The 15,429-nt window shown below is 46.3% G+C and overlaps 1 long non-coding RNA gene across 3 annotated transcripts in view; it reads left to right on the forward strand.

The window, feature by feature from the left end:
- The window catches only part of LOC140003387 (uncharacterized), a 108,973-nt gene that overhangs the window by 81,024 nt on the left and 12,520 nt on the right, over positions 1–15,429 (forward strand). For 2 of the 3 annotated variants that reach the window (XR_011811907.1, XR_011811909.1), the window contains exon 4: positions 13,544–13,637. This is a non-coding gene — a long non-coding RNA (uncharacterized lncRNA). Of the gene's footprint in view, positions 1–13,543; positions 13,638–14,080; positions 14,245–15,429 lie in introns of those variants that run through there. The other variant, XR_011811908.1, reaches the window with a different exon arrangement.

The following is a 15,429-nucleotide window of genomic DNA, read 5'->3' on the forward strand; positions in this document are numbered from 1 at the left end:
CAGTGAGCGTGCAGATAAACACAAAAATCTTACCTGAAAGAAGGCACATAGCAGAGTCTCATCTTCTGAAAGCACAGTAAGTTGTGATAAGAGTTGGTTTTGGAAGACGATAGATTTAATAGTGGAAAGAAGCTGGTATTTTGCCCACAATTGTTTTTTGAGGAAGGGAATCAGAACAATGAATTTCTCCCTCCACTGCTAATGGGTAAAGGTAGAAATTAGTATATAAAGTCATCTTTATCTTTTCTGCTGGCCAAACTGAGCTTGGCCAATGAATCAAGATCCCTCAGGACAGTGTAAAATCAAAGCTTTCTGCTGGGAGCAGAAAGGATGCTTAAAGCAGAGTTAAACTTGGGAATTAGATGGTGCCAGCCAAGGGTACAGCTTCACAGTCAGCTTAAGCGATCTGTATGCAGGTTGCCACCAGCGTTACCTTCCCATTCAGGCTACGTGTGAACTACATTAATTCAGCCATGTGGGCCATTCCATGATTTTTGGCTGGGCTTGAGCATGCTGGGGATGTCTAGCTGAGAGATGGAGGAGAAAATGTGATCCCCCCTTTAAACAGCAACGTAGGCTTGAGCTGATGGTGAACTGTTCTGTGAAGTAAACAAAGTCGTGCAGAAAGAGAGGAGCCAAATCCCACGGTGCTCACTGAGAGAGGGAACATTTTAGTCAATCTGTACCAAACCCTTCGGAGCCTCGAGTTCTTGCAGTAGGAGCTGAGAACTGCCCATCTGGCCCCAACAGGAGTCAGGGACCTGCTCATCCTTTGCTGCCTCACTCCTCACTCCCCACTTCATCTGTTACACACAACCCATCAGAAAAGAAGAGGACTCTCAGACACTGGAGCCCCCAGAGCATCAGCGCCTGTCCCTCCCTGCAGGATGGCAGCCAGCCACCCACCTCTGCCAGCCCTGCCCCATAGGAGCAACCCTGCCTTCTTCCCTCTGAGCCACCCCACGGCCATCCCACAGGATCCATGCCTAGGGATGAAGTGAGACAGGCAGGGAGGCGACAACAGCTACATCTGTTCACTCCTCTCCGCACTTGGGATCTGTGACATTGCTATCCGTACAGCCTGAAACAGAGCGGGCACGAGCTCCGGGGAAGAGGAGCAGGTCTGGATGGAAACAATAACAACTGCAGGGACACCACCGGCACCAGCGGGAGCAAAAATGTTGCTTTACCACTTCTGAGAGCAGCAGAGCATATGGACAGTCTGGGACTGTTGTCAGCAACCCAGAATGGGGTAGCTCTGTTCTGGCAAACTCCATTTTTTGTCTTTATGACCAAAGAATAGTTGCATGTTGGAAGCTCTGTAGTTGCTAGGGGAAGAGCCATTAATATGTTGGCGACTGAGAAGTCAGCCAACGCAAATGCTGAGATAAAATTACTTTTTCCCACTTCTGTTTTACCCTGAGTGTGTCATCCAGTGTTCTTTCTCTGCTCAGGATACCTCTTGCAGACTGTGCTGTGCTAACTTCTTTGTCCTTTTTGATTTTATTTTTCACCTTTCCCAACCAAGTCTCCAAAGAATAATATAAATCTGACAGCCTAGAAAGACTTCTTACATGATAAATCCCTGCTTACTGGCAGAATAAGACTTCAGGCTGTTTTTCTCCTACAACAAACTTTTCTCTAGTAGCCTGAGAAGTAAGAATAGCAAATAAAACTAGAGATGAGAACTGTGTTGCTAAAAGCATGGGAATAGGAATGCACCCTACAGAATAAAGAGTAATTCTGCTATAGGGCTCAGGGGTGTTACTCAGCTCCCAGCCCACAAGAATTTCACGCACAATTCCTGGGGTAACTCTGTGCCACCCTTACTCCAGAACAGCACCCCTTTTTTTTCCCCACCGTAGTTTCACCCCGCTGGTGCAGGCAGTGTTTCCCTGGTCCCTATCCCCTTGGCACAGACAAGGCTGGGAAGAAACATGCTCCTCTTCTACACTGGTAGCCTGGTTCTCCACACTGGTCAATGCAGTCCGCAAATCTTGCCCACACCAGTGACAAATCCAACTCTGGAGAGGTTTAATCCCAAACAGAACAAGGTATTCTTATTCCAAAATCAATGCATCTGTAAATCTCCTGATTTTAGAACAGCATTCACTAAGCAGGGGGGAGAACACAAGGTGAGAACCTCGTAAGCACCCCTTCCTCCCTCCAGCTCAGTCCCCTTCCATAAGTACCCATGTAGTCATACACAGAAGGTATTTATTTTTTTCAAAAGCCCTGACTTTTAAAGCAACCGTTCCCAGTTCCTTCCAGCAATTCCCCAGACACGTCCCCTTTACCCTGCTACGTATGGCTCCAAACCATTCTTCAGTGAAGTCAGCTCTGCTTTTCCTGTTTGTTTGCTTTAACCCACACCACTTACAGCTATTTTCAAAACGGAGAAACAATACAAAGCCGCACTCTGTATGATCATGTAGTACCCTGCAAACAAAACCGTTCATTAAAAAAATAGTCTAGGCACTACGACTGCCAGCTTCTGACTCCACTGTGACACAGGCATATTTTTTTCATCTTGAGACACTGAACAAAAGTCATGAACAGTTGCTCTGATCAAAAGAAATCTCTGCTAGAGTCTGCAGCTTGTTCACCCCTTCCCTTCATGCCAGCCACTGTTCATTTCATTGAATGTTCGTTCTGCTGTACAGCTGGCTCTTGAGAAAGCCAGAGCAAATTCTGCACTGTACAGTAATGCATTTAGAACGAATGTGTAGTTTCTATTAGTGGAAAAGGAATTTAACTATTCCTGGGATATGGGAACCTTGAATACAGCTGTTAGCAGTAGTAAGATCTGTTAATCCCGTGCCCTTACTGTCAGGATGGATGGACCTGGTCTTGTTCTGGTGCTAATCCGTGCTGCATATGCAACCAGTAGTCATTTTAAAAGTGCATTACTTTTATTTAACAGATCAGTTAGAGTCCAAAAAAATAGCCAATATGTTGTAATCACTTTGAAAGCTTTCTCAGTTCCAAGCTCATTTTCTCTGCAGGTACTGTACTATCCATTTAAACAGAAAGGGGAGGAGTTTGGTCACAGTGTTGTAGCACCTGTATCTGCTCCCCACCACTCTCAGCATCTCCAAGCACATGTAGTGACTTCAGGCTGCTCCATATGCAGGTGCTGCGTGATAATTAACTAGCTACTAAAGAATGGATAAATATTAAGCCTGTCTATTCAGAAAGTGTAGGAGGTGACAGAACTTCCAGTGAGTTTTGTAAGGACAGAATTATTTGCTGGATAACTTTTGGCAGACTGTGAACTAGATGGCTTTGGGTCGCTGCAGAAAAATACATCTCTATTTTGCATGAGCCTTGGTTTCTTTTTTTTTTTCCCTTTTTTTTTTTGTCATTTGTTTCCACCCTAATTTGGAAGAAAACCACAAACTTTTTGACCTTTTCCATGGAAGAACTTTCCCTGAAACAGTGGGCACCATGAAATTGTGAGCTGGAATTACTTTGTTATGGCTTCTTAATAGAAAACTGAATCTGAGCTGGGAACGTCAAAGGTCAGAAGAGCCAGGAATCTTGGACCGCCATCATTTGAGCTCGCTGAATTCCAGCATAAGGCTGTATGAAGAACAAGCCCTGCTGGGGAAACCCCTGCTGTGCGTGAAGGTCATGTGTTGTAAGCTCCCAGATGACCATCTGCAGCCCCTGACAGAAGCTGAGGGCCTCAGAACACCGAATGTCCTCTCAAGTCTTTCCACTAGAGGAAAAAAAAGTCAGCGTGGGAGCTGATCATCCCAATGCTTCCCAACTCCTGGCTTCTCCCTGGTTTGGCTGGTAAACTGTAAAGGAAACAGGAGCCAGGAAGGCTGGTGGCTCCCAGTACCTCCCCAGGCAGCTGTGAGAAAGTTGCCTAACTGGTAGGGAAAAACAGATTCTCTCGAAACTTGGTCAGCATCTGACCCTTCGATTTTCTTTAATGGGAAACTGTTCCACAAGGGAATTGCGTCGCTTCCAAGGGAATTGCAATTCTTTGCAAGTCACTAGTGTCATGATAATGGCATCCCCAACCACAAGAGTCATAGTGAAATTTATAGCGTTTGTGCCAAGAAACTCCACGTCTTTCCCTAACCAGTGGTGGTCAGAAATTCACTGGTCCAGCTGGGGCTGGTAGGCAGCACTCTCGACTTCTGCTCTTTTAGCGCAGGGTTGTTTCAGAGCCATCATTACACACAGGCAGCTCTGATTGCAAAAGACCACGGACTTGTCTTTCTCACTTCTTGTCTATTCCCTATCAATGCTGAAATATAGCTTCAAGTGCTTTAAATACTCTAACTTTTTGTTTAAATGAAAGAGTGCTCTTCAAGGTGAAGGAAGAGCGAGACCCTTACGCTCTCTTTGTCTGGAGAAAACCTGTAATTGTTTGAATAAAATAGCCCTCCTCATCGACTCAAATGGAATAATTGAAACACCATTAATAGCCATTAGTTCGGTGATAAGAAGGCCCTGTTTAGTGAGGGTAAAGGATTCGAGAGGAAACTATTTTGAATTCCTCAAGAGGAGCTCCCTCTCCCGCAGCACACCCCCTCCAAAACCTCCTCGACTCGATGGCTGCCCGGCTGACTTTAAACTGCCAACACCGACAAAAAGGGGACGTTGCATCTTTTATAAACAGCCTTTTGTTTGCCGTTCTGACACCTGCGAAAAGCAAAATTGTTATTTTCTTGCTGCTTGTTGCTAGTTTGATGCCCGCTCTGGGGCCCTACATCAGAGACATTGTTCAAAACAGGTTGCAGGGGTCCGTTTCCGCGCTGTCTGCCGATGGTGCTGCCTGAAGGAAAACCATGGAAACGGAGTTTGACAGGCTCGCAGGGACCCGCGGCTGCCAGAGCCGCTGCCTTTGAGCGCCTGATGAAGACATCACAGAGCAAACACAACATTAAAACGCTGCTGGCTGCTTTGCATCACTTAGAATGCAAATCTCTTTGTTCTGCTCGGCCCTTGCGTTTTGTAGCCGCAGAATCTGTGCCGTCATCGAACATGGATTTGCCGACCTTTCTTCCTCCCCTGCCCGCCTCCCCCCAAAAAATTCAGTTTGTGCAGGAGGGAGGCTCGCGTGGGGCTGTGCGTGTGAAATGGCCCCAGCTTTTTTCAGGATTTCCATGCACAAATTAAACGCCCATACTGCAGAGCAGACCGGGCTGGGTTGCTTTGTTGCTCCCTGTGCGTTATTTGACTTGGACTCATTTACATGGCAACTCACAGGGGTAGATTTGATGTCATCTTTATGCTGCAGATTAAAAGGCAAAAGTAATCCTTTATTTGAGCAGCACATCCCCTCCAACCCTTTAAACTATGCAGATGAAGATAGAGGAGAAAAAAGCAGGCCCTCCCTCCCTTGTGATTCTTGTTTTTTAACTTTTTATGCTAAAATTGAGCTGCGTGGTTATCATTCCCCCCTCCATTTGTAAGTGGCCTAAATTGCCGTTTCCAATTGCTTTGGTCACTGCCAGAACTTTGAAGTGCCCACATCTTTGTGCACAAACATGGGATTTTGGTAGCTCCTGACAAGCTGTGCGAAGCGTGGGGCAGTCAGGGGGCTTTGTGCTGATTGGAAAAACCACAATGAACGGCTGTAGAAGAAAAGAGCTGGTGGGGGGACAGCAAACAAACTGACCATCCTCTCAGAAGTGGTAATTTATCATTTCATTCACCCTATGCTGCCTAACTTGCACATTACTCATGCTGGGAGAGGGCTAGCATCACTAAACTGCAAACAGCATACAGCCGAGGGCTGCAGCTCTGCAGAGTGGAGCAGCCAGGAAATTATTTAAGCACATGTTTAAATCCACCTCCACCACGATTCAGTAAGACTTAAATGGGCATTTGGGTTAAGACCATTCTCAAAGACTTTCCTAAAATACAGCTGTAGGGCTTACCGAAGTATCTTCTCAGGGAGCTTAAGGAAGCTTCTGCTCGAGGGTCATGGAAAGCATGCGTGACTGGTCCCTGCCCAGACCTGAGCACCTGGCACCAGGTGGGAAACCTTCACAGACCTATCTTGGGGTTGGACCAAAATGAAGCCACTGCCTCCTGCCCGGACTTTCTGGGGCTATTAGAAACAATCTGTAGAAAAGCCACAATTTTTCCACCCCCATTTTCAGTGAGCTCAGTGGTGCCACTGGAAACAGGACAGAGCCAGGAAGAAAAAGTTTTTCAAGTGGTGGCCAAATCCCACTGTGTTCCTTGTCACTGCCACAGCGGATGTTGTTCTGTGCCCTCCATCCGTCCATCCAAGTGAGGTCTTCATGCATAGCCAGAGGAGGACGGTCTGCCTCAACGAGGCTTTCTAGTGAGCAGTTGTTTTCTGCTTCCAGCACTGAGCCCAAGCTGCTTTGAGTCTTTTTTATCTGCTGCAGCCTGGGAAAAGGCACACCGTACAGCATGGTTTAGCTGCGCCTGCAGAAACTGTTATTTGTGGGTGAAAGCACTGTGCAGTTCTTGGAAAATACAGCTATAAATCTCTGTGTAGGTGTTGAGGCCCTGTCATGCCATATTTTGGCAGTCTCCGAAAAGATCCAGGTGCTCTTGTTTCTCTCAGCTTCCTAAGTTCCTTTGGGTTGTGGAAGTCATTCTCCTTTTATTCTCTTTTCCACCCTTTTTCTTTCTTTATAGGCTGACTGCAGGAAAGACCTTCCCTTTTCCTGCGGACTCACTGACTCCGCTTTCCTGACTCAAATCCCTGTGCAAGACCTTGCAGACATGACATTAAAAAAAAAATCACCATTTTGAGACCACATTTTTTTTCTGCCCATTGATGGTCCTCTGAGTTTGAATTGCAGTGTTTAATTTTGACTGTGAGGCAACGTGGCAGTCTCACAACTAACACAAAATTGGATCAGAGAATATGAATGAAAACCAGAAAGGTGCCCCAGAATGTCTAAGCAGAAGACAATCAAATTTCTGTGTCAAAAAGAGGGCAAAACCAAGGATGTGGGACTGGCATGAAAAACCTTGCAGACAGTTATTTTTCCTCTTCCTTTCTTTCACAGTGGGACAAATTCCACTTTTATTTCAGTTCATCTGTAAAACATGAGGAGCCAGCTGAGCGTAGCGTTGGTTCAGAATGAGGGCAGCCGACAAGGGAAAGGTAAAGGGAACTTGTAACTGCTGCAGTTCTCTCCAAGAAATTATTTCAATGCGAAAAACCCTCAAGCCAACTTCTGAAGGATAGAAGAAGGCACTAGGACATCATCTAACACTCCTTGACACAGCAGACTCCAAGGTATAATTACTTCATTAATTGCTCATATATAGGGCATCATCTCTTGCTGTCTCAGACTTCCTAGACATACATCATGTTGTCTGACATAGATCATGTTGTCTTCTATTATCTGCACACGAAGGATTGTGAACAAGAAGGAAGCTGCTCTAAAGCCTGGGAGCAGAGTTAATGGTCAGGACATGGGTGCAGGTGGAAGAGGCGAACACGGAAGAGCAGCTTGACTCTAAGAAGGTTGGGACCAGCTGCTGTAGTTAGCACCTAGGCATATTTTGAGGGTCAGTTCTTGCACTCATACTTCTCTGTATGTGCTAAAGACCACTGTGTGTTATTGTGATTCATGGACCATGATACTTGAAGAATAAAACCTGCATTTCATACACAAATGTTTAAAGACTTTGGAAATCAATCTTCAAAGCTGAAAAGGACGAGTTCATCAACAGCACGACATGGAACACTCCTCTCCTGCTACTCCTCCGTATGCCTGAAATCCCAGCTCTTTTTCTCTCTCTTCTTGACACAGAGATGTACGATGGCACAAGGCATTTCCCAGGGAACTGTCCCCACTTACAGTGACATTGCTCAAGTGGAGCCCGAATCCCATCAGCAGGAAAGGCCCCTCCCATCCAGACAGACAGTGGCACTGATCAGAGAGTTTGGGACTCCCAGTATGCTACAATTTGCAAGTCTACAGCTGTTAGACAGAGAGGGATATTCAGGAACACCCTAATTAGTTGTACTTTCTTTTCTAACCTCAGTCAAAAACCAGTCAGACTGTGCTTTAGATTTTGACATCCTATTAAATGCAGAACACAGGCCAATAGCTTTCATTTTCCCTTGTGATGCTACAGACTCTTGTTTTTATAGTTTGACAGAGAGACATAATTAGGCCTCAAAAAGGACAAGTCTAGACTATTAGTTCCCCACAGAGGCTCCCTGGAAATCAGAACCCACAATTGCTCTCCACTTTCTCACTGAGGCAAATTTATGGATACCTGTTCTCCTGCGTCAGATGTCCCGTTCCCAGCCTTTTACCTGTGACTTTACAGTCCTTTCATTTGAAGGGCACACGGAAAGAGACAGGAAAGGATGATGCCAGTGTTGGACTTCACAAAGGGACAAGAGTAAGTAAAGGACGATATTGTACTTGAGTCACCTACAGCTTCACTCCTCAGTGACCAGTAAGAAGATTCAGCCTCTGGATGCTGCAGCCTCTCTCTCACAGGCAATTCCTTGGTCTTTCTTTGCCAAGTACCAGCTTCCCCCTGCACCTAGTCTCCAAATGCTTGGACAGTTTCTGTACCTTTCCTCACTTACTAAAACCTTGGACATGCCTGATTCCAGTGAGCTCTCAGCCTCAATATAAGCACAGAGCACTGGGCCTTTGTTTTTGCAATAGCATCATATTTTAGATGCATCTTCAGTTTATAATCCCCAGTAATCCTCAGATCCCGCTGTGCCTAGCCAGCAGTCCTTAATTCTATGTAAACCATTCTACAGCTGTCTTTATTATATCACGTGTTGCTGTTTTCAAGTCATTACCCCAATCTATCAGCATTGCATTGAATTTTAATCCTGTCTTCCAAAGTGTTACTCAACACATTGTCTGGGAATTCGACTCAGAGGGAGCATCAGTTCCTGGTCCCTCCTGCCACCTGCTTCCCGGCACTGACCTTGGTGCATGGCCTGGTGCCGTGCCAGGGATGTGCAGCACATATTGCACTGCTGGCAGCTCTTCTTTGTTGTGGTGCTGCCCTTTTCTGCATAGAGTATCAAACCTATTCAAGGCTATTTTGTTCCATGAAAAACCCTTGACAGTTGATACCACAGACACGAGCAGTAATTACGGTCAGAGCTTATCTGCCCAGCTACAATTGCAAGAAAATGTTTTCCATTTCAAATAAACGAGGTTTAGTCCTCACTTTAAAGCCCTGGCCATGTGTTCTCACATCGCTACCAGGCTGCCACAGATACCAAAGTACTCCATCACCCAGGGGTGAGCAATTGCTAAATGCACCCACTGCTGACACTGGCCCCTTTTCCTGGCCAAAAGGGCATCGGTCGAGGAGAGCTGTGCAGACGCCAACTGCAGCACGCCACGCGGTAACCGCTCAATTAGTCTGTCCGCTTGTGCTCAGCCTCTCAAGCACTCAGTGAAAGTAAAATGCTTACATGATTCCTCTGCCTACAAGGCCTTGAAATCTTTAGGGGGCCTGGCTTTGCTGTCTGGTTTTCCATTGACAGGCTGATAGAGACATCACAAATCTCTCCAAAGGCCAGTCACTAGGCTTCTTTCAACATCAAAGGGTGTCAATGTTCGCTCTGCCTAGGAGCCTGGGGCAATATAAATCACACATGAATAGGTGAACTGAGTCTTTGAGGTTAAATTCTCTCTCTATATACAAATATCTCTCCTTGGGTAACTGATATTACTGTGTTGTTTCCCCGTCAATATCAAATATTTTCTTTCAATTGCAGTATTCCAATGGAAAGCTTCATAGGCAAAATAAAAAATAATAAGGATGAGCTAGGGTGTTGTGGGCAGAAAATTCACTCATTTTAAGTATTTATTGTCAGTTCCTTGAAAGAAAAAACAGTAAACTGATGTGATTTTGTTGCTATCAGGCATTTTCAATGTCCATAGTTACCTTTATGATCTCTTGGACTGAGCCGCCTTCCCTCAGTCACCCAGGTGCGTTTCTTCCCTGCCATGCTGGAGCCCCATCAGCCTCAGGGCTTGCCCATGGAGCAGCAGCTCCCAACGCCGCTCCCAGCCCCGCACTGCCCACACACAGCCCCTGTGCTGGGCACAGCAGGGCACAGCGGGGAGCCGGTGTGCATGGACACCATTCCCTGAAGCCAACCACGACTGACATCAAGGAGGCAGATTTGGAGCCTGCGCTTCTTGGACTGGCACCTCCCTGGGATGCAGAAGCGTCAGCTGGGCTGTAAAAGCCTCTGGTGATGGGAAATGTCTTTTCCCTCTTCTGTCTCAACCAGCTGACACCAGGCATCTATACCCACTCGGGTCACTGGCTGGGTAGGCAACATGCCTCAGTGGGGGCTGCTTGGAGAGGTTGATTCACCCTGACTGGCACAGTTGTGGCACCTCTGCGTGGAGCATTTACCACCTAAAAACAGGAGACGGGACAGCTGGGCCTGTCAGTAAATTACACTGCACAAAGATAGCTCTGGTTCCTGCCCACCCGTCTGCAGGCAGGGCCCTGGCAGCAGCTCCCGTGTCAGTGCTTCATCAGCACATTTGCGAGACGCCTGCGCTGCTGCCAACTGGCCCTGCCTGCTCCGAGCAGCAGTTGCGAGCACCTGATGCTGCTGCAGAGAGAATTGGGGCCAGCATCTTGCAGAGTATTCAACAGATCATCACGTGGGAGAGCGTGCCAAGTCCCTGGGGGGTTGCAATTCCCGGGAGAGAAATGGCTAGGGAGTTAAGACCTCTGGCTACTTGAGAGACTTGCTCGGCTCCACACCTCACCACATCTCCCCTGCGCTCTCAGTAGCCGGTTACATCCCCCTGCTTCTGCGGGGCACTGAGAGGCGCAGGCTGCAGCTCGCCAGCCTCTGCACCCTCCCGTACAGCACAGCACTCACCCTGCCCGCTCTCACTGCTTCCCTTCACACCTGAGAGGGATCTTCCCCGTGGGCAGCTGCCCAGCCAGCCTCCACGGCTTTGCACCAGGCAGAAACGTGAGCTGGGAAACTACCTGGTCTTAAATGGTGTGGGTTTAATGAGGTATTTTTTTTTATGACCTCTGCAGTAAATTGCCTGTGCTCGGTATTGTGTTTGAGTAAGTAACACCCAGCAGAAATTGTAGCAAGGCAGTAATTGCAGAGTATCTGTCTAAGATCTCCGTGCCATCAGGCACGGATTTTCATTTCATACATTAGTCACAATTTGCTGTCATAGCTCCATATAATCAGTACATTCCTTTTAATGTGCAGAAGGAAAAGGGGGAGGAGGAAAGGGGAACAAAAAGCTGCCCAGAGCTGGGGAAATATGTGGAGCTGCTGTTTGGAAGCCAAATTGTGTGTCTTGTGTGGCTCTCTCTGTTACCTCTCCAGATGACCAGAGGCTACATTGCTACTCGAGTCACATACCTCTTAACACAAAGTCAGGGATTAAGGCAGGAAAAATGTATTTGCATGCCCATTTCTGGAGGGTTTTAGTGAACATTGGGTGGATTATACACCAGATTTTACATCATTACCACTGCCCAAGCTGCAACAACAGCAGATTCCCAGCCATCCAATGTACACTCCTTTCTGGAAAGCTGCTCCTTAGAAATATGGACTCCTAAGTAGGATGGGGCGAGTGTCTCACTGCTTTGCTGAGCGATGCCATCTGAATCACATGCACCTACGGCATTAGGTGAATTAGGAGAATGTGGGCTTGTGCTGCCTGATCTTCCTTTGGAGAGGTCATCGGGGTCCTGGAAGGAGAGGGAATCTGAAAGGGGCAATCACTTCTGGCTTTTACTGCTAAAGCAGCCTGCGCTTTGGCTAGCAGGTGACAGGCTGCTGTCATTAGACAGAGAGCAGCTTGGAAAGTCAGAGCTGATGGTCAGAAAAAAGCCAGCATCATTCCTTCAAACCCAAATCAACAGTTAGAGAAGAACTATGCTATGGCCCCCATAATATGAATAATTTTTGGCAGAGCAGTTTTAGAGTCAGCATCTCAGGCTGCAACTTCACCAACAGCCTGCTTTTACACCCTTCTGGTCTGTGCTCATTAGATATTGAGTGAGGCCATCGTTCCTGTACCTGCACATCTCCATCCAGTCTCTAGCTTTTCACACAGCAGAAGAGTGTGCCTTTTGCTGAGATTGTAAAAAGCATTACGATGAATGCCATGGGATTTTTTCACTCATTTGCGTCCACTGTCATGAAATCCTAATGCGAAAATCTTCACATTTCAAATAGCATTTGACTATTCCTGTTTCTTTTGACAGTCTGCACGGCTGCAGTTGGGGAATTACTGCCTCACAGTACTTGGTACCTAGTCCACTGACTCTGGGCCCATCTCATGTCTAGCCTGAAATCTGCATAATGAGCAGAAAGCCATTTTCCTTGCAATCCATTTCTCCTGTTCAAAGCTTCTCATGTGCCAGGTTGTTGTTTTTTAATCACACAAAATGGTATATATTAATGAGCTCTGAAGTTACATAAAGATAGATCTGAAGCATAAAAACACTAATATGCCCTGTAGCATTCAGTGCTTTGAACACAGAATGGCATCTGTGTGAGAGTGTGATTGCATGCAGCTATGGAAACCAGTGCCAGAAAATGAGGAAATGCTGAACAAGTGGTGCAAGATTGGAAAAAACTGGGAACAAAGATATTCAATTTGCATAAAAAGGCCTAGTTCGCGAGCAGCCTGAATTGTGCAACTTTCTGTTTTTAAATGATTATTTTCTAGTTCTGCTGGCAAGGTGTGGATTGTCGATTTCCTGGACGAAAACACTTGCCCCCTCCTGCCCCCAGCAGAAAGAAAGGGCAAGCAGGTTCCCAGGTCAGATGTGGCTGTTCCAAATGGGACAAGTTCTGCACATGTGAATAAGTGCAAGGCCTTTCCTTGTCTTCGCGTGCGTCCCGAGCCATTTCCTTCTCATTTCCAGATGGTGCCAATTAAAAGTAAGAACCCCTGCCCTAATGGTTGTTAACAAAACAAGCACAATCTGAGACTTTAATGAGTAAAACTAGAGTCACATAATATGGCCAAGAGAAGCCAAAATGAAAAGAAAGATTGCAGTTGGCAAGCACTCGGGTTGCTGGGTCTTAAAATTGTAAAATGCAATGGTCAGAGATTCGGTTTTTAATACTGAGGGGTGCCTTCTACAGCTGAGTTCAGTGGGATTATTTTGGGGCTTAAAGATAAGCGCTTGGATAAACCATTCCAATCAGTGACTGAGGCAGGACTTAAACAGTAAAGCTGGGCCACATGTAATTCATATTAGAAGGTATTTATATGATGTATTATTGAGTTCCTTTTATTAATCAGTAATTGGCAATTAGGATAGCATCCATGCTTTCAAAAAAAATAAAAATGAGGTATTTCTGCTTAGCAGAGTTTACCATTGAGGTGGAGCAAAAACCTCTGGCTAGAAATGGAAGCTACAAATCAGATCCGGATGTTTTAGTTCAGTTTAGTTAGTTTAACTATTTTCACCAATTGCCTCAGGACATAGTGGATGATTTGTCACTTGAAAACCTCACCTTGAGGGTAAGCACCTATCTGGAGAGCATCCTCTAGTGCAGTTATGTATAACTTTTCTTAATCTGCAGGTTCCTGAATACTCCTGTGGAGGTTCCAGCTCTTGGGTAGCAAATCTGAAGATTGCCTTGTTTGTACTCGTTACCTTTTCCTGACTCTGCACAAGTAAGTCATGAGCCCTGAGATTTGTAGACCATGGTCTGAAAATAATAATAATAATAATTTGTGCAACCCAAAGTTCTGAAGTTGACAGAAGAATTACTGAAAAAATTCCCTGGTTTCTGACCATACGGTCTCTAAATCCATAAAGATATGTTGGGACTGTAGTCTAGAAGAGCTAAACAGAGCATATATTGGGAAACCTTTTCCTTTAATAGTTTATTTCTGTGTTGGGAAAAATACTGTGGTATTTTTATACTTGAAAATGCTCGATTTTTTTTGTATGTGTGTGATCATATTCAAAGCCTGAGCACACACCAGCTGGTAGGATCCTACATCACAACCATGCCCATTACAGCAAAAGCCTGTTAAAAAAGGAAGGAAGAAATACAAATATTTCAGCCTATTCTTCTATGCCAATTTCCAATATTTGCTTCCCTCCTTCATAGAGCACCAGCATGGAGCAGAGCAGGTTTAACACGTTCACATCACACAAGATGCTCGTCTTTGTAGGAAACCTATAGTCTGCTGGCCAAGAGGTGGCACTAACGAAACACACTGTGCTGTGACTAATTAAGAGAGGGGTGGGTTTTCCCCCCATCTTCCAAACTAATCTGCACAAATGTTGCTGCACTGGGTACATGACAATAAACAAATCCCAGTTCAAGTTTCTCAGCACGCTCTGTGCTGTTTGGGCATATGCTGCATCGCACTTGGACTTTAATAAAGAACTGATGGTTCCACTTGCAAGGGGAGCTGCCACGCTGACATGCAAACCTCTGAGGTTGCCTCTCGATAACTCCAGAGTGTTCTTTTATCTGTTTGTCTCTTGCGCTGCTAATTGAGAATTGTGTGAAAATCTGCGTTCAGATGTTTGCTCAGGAATGGGATCGCCAGACACTTCTGGCCTGAACAAAGAAGGAACAGCCATTTATAGCACGAGCAGATAAGGTTCCTCATTGTTCTAATTCTGCATCACAATTTAAGGTGACCCTAATCTGCTCCAAGCAATCTGTGACTCAGCAGGCGTTATAGCCATATCCTGCCCAGCTCAGTAGGAGAGGCAACGTGGATGCACACACGGAGAGGGGTGCAGTGGCTCTGCAGGCAGGTATCTCATCTGCCAGCTTCACGCAGTGCTCACGCAGTGCTCTCTGCAGGTACAACTTCAGGACTTTTCAGATCACAGCAGGGCAGGGACAGAGAAGGGGGCTTGTCCCCCATGGCACCATGCCCTGTCAAAGCAGTGGAAACCACACAGCAGGTCTGCAGAGGCTGCAATTCCTGTAGGACGTAGGAGATAAGAGCAGTGACGTTCGGTCACACCATCCAGCCCAGTGATTTCGGATGTCCAATGACGAGTATGGGGACAGAGCTGGTACAGGACAGTATTTTGTGGCACACACTCCCAGAGGCTTTCTAAACCGAAGGCTGCAAGTAGATCAAGTGTAACACCCACCAACTTCCAGCTGGAGTCTCCTCCTTAAGCCTCTTATTCTACCCACCCTGAAACCACCAAAGGTTATCATGCGGCTTGGGAAGAAAGCAGACGTGCTCCTAGTCTGTTCCGCAGAGGATAAGCCTCTACAATCACAGGAGAAGATCCAGGATCCTTAAACTCAGAACTCCCTTGAGGGGCATGCAGCTCTTCACGATGTCCACATCACCACGGAGTCATCTCAGAAATTCACACAGGTCAGACAGCGAGGTGACTCCCTGCTCAGAGTCAGCTCCTGCTTCCCAGGCTCCAAGAAGATCAATCTGGGCATTTCTCCCCATGCCCTGTAGCTTGTACAAC

Source organism: Anas platyrhynchos, chromosome 11 (assembly GCF_047663525.1).
Source record: "Anas platyrhynchos isolate ZD024472 breed Pekin duck chromosome 11, IASCAAS_PekinDuck_T2T, whole genome shotgun sequence".
Taxonomy (NCBI): domain Eukaryota; kingdom Metazoa; phylum Chordata; class Aves; order Anseriformes; family Anatidae; genus Anas; species Anas platyrhynchos.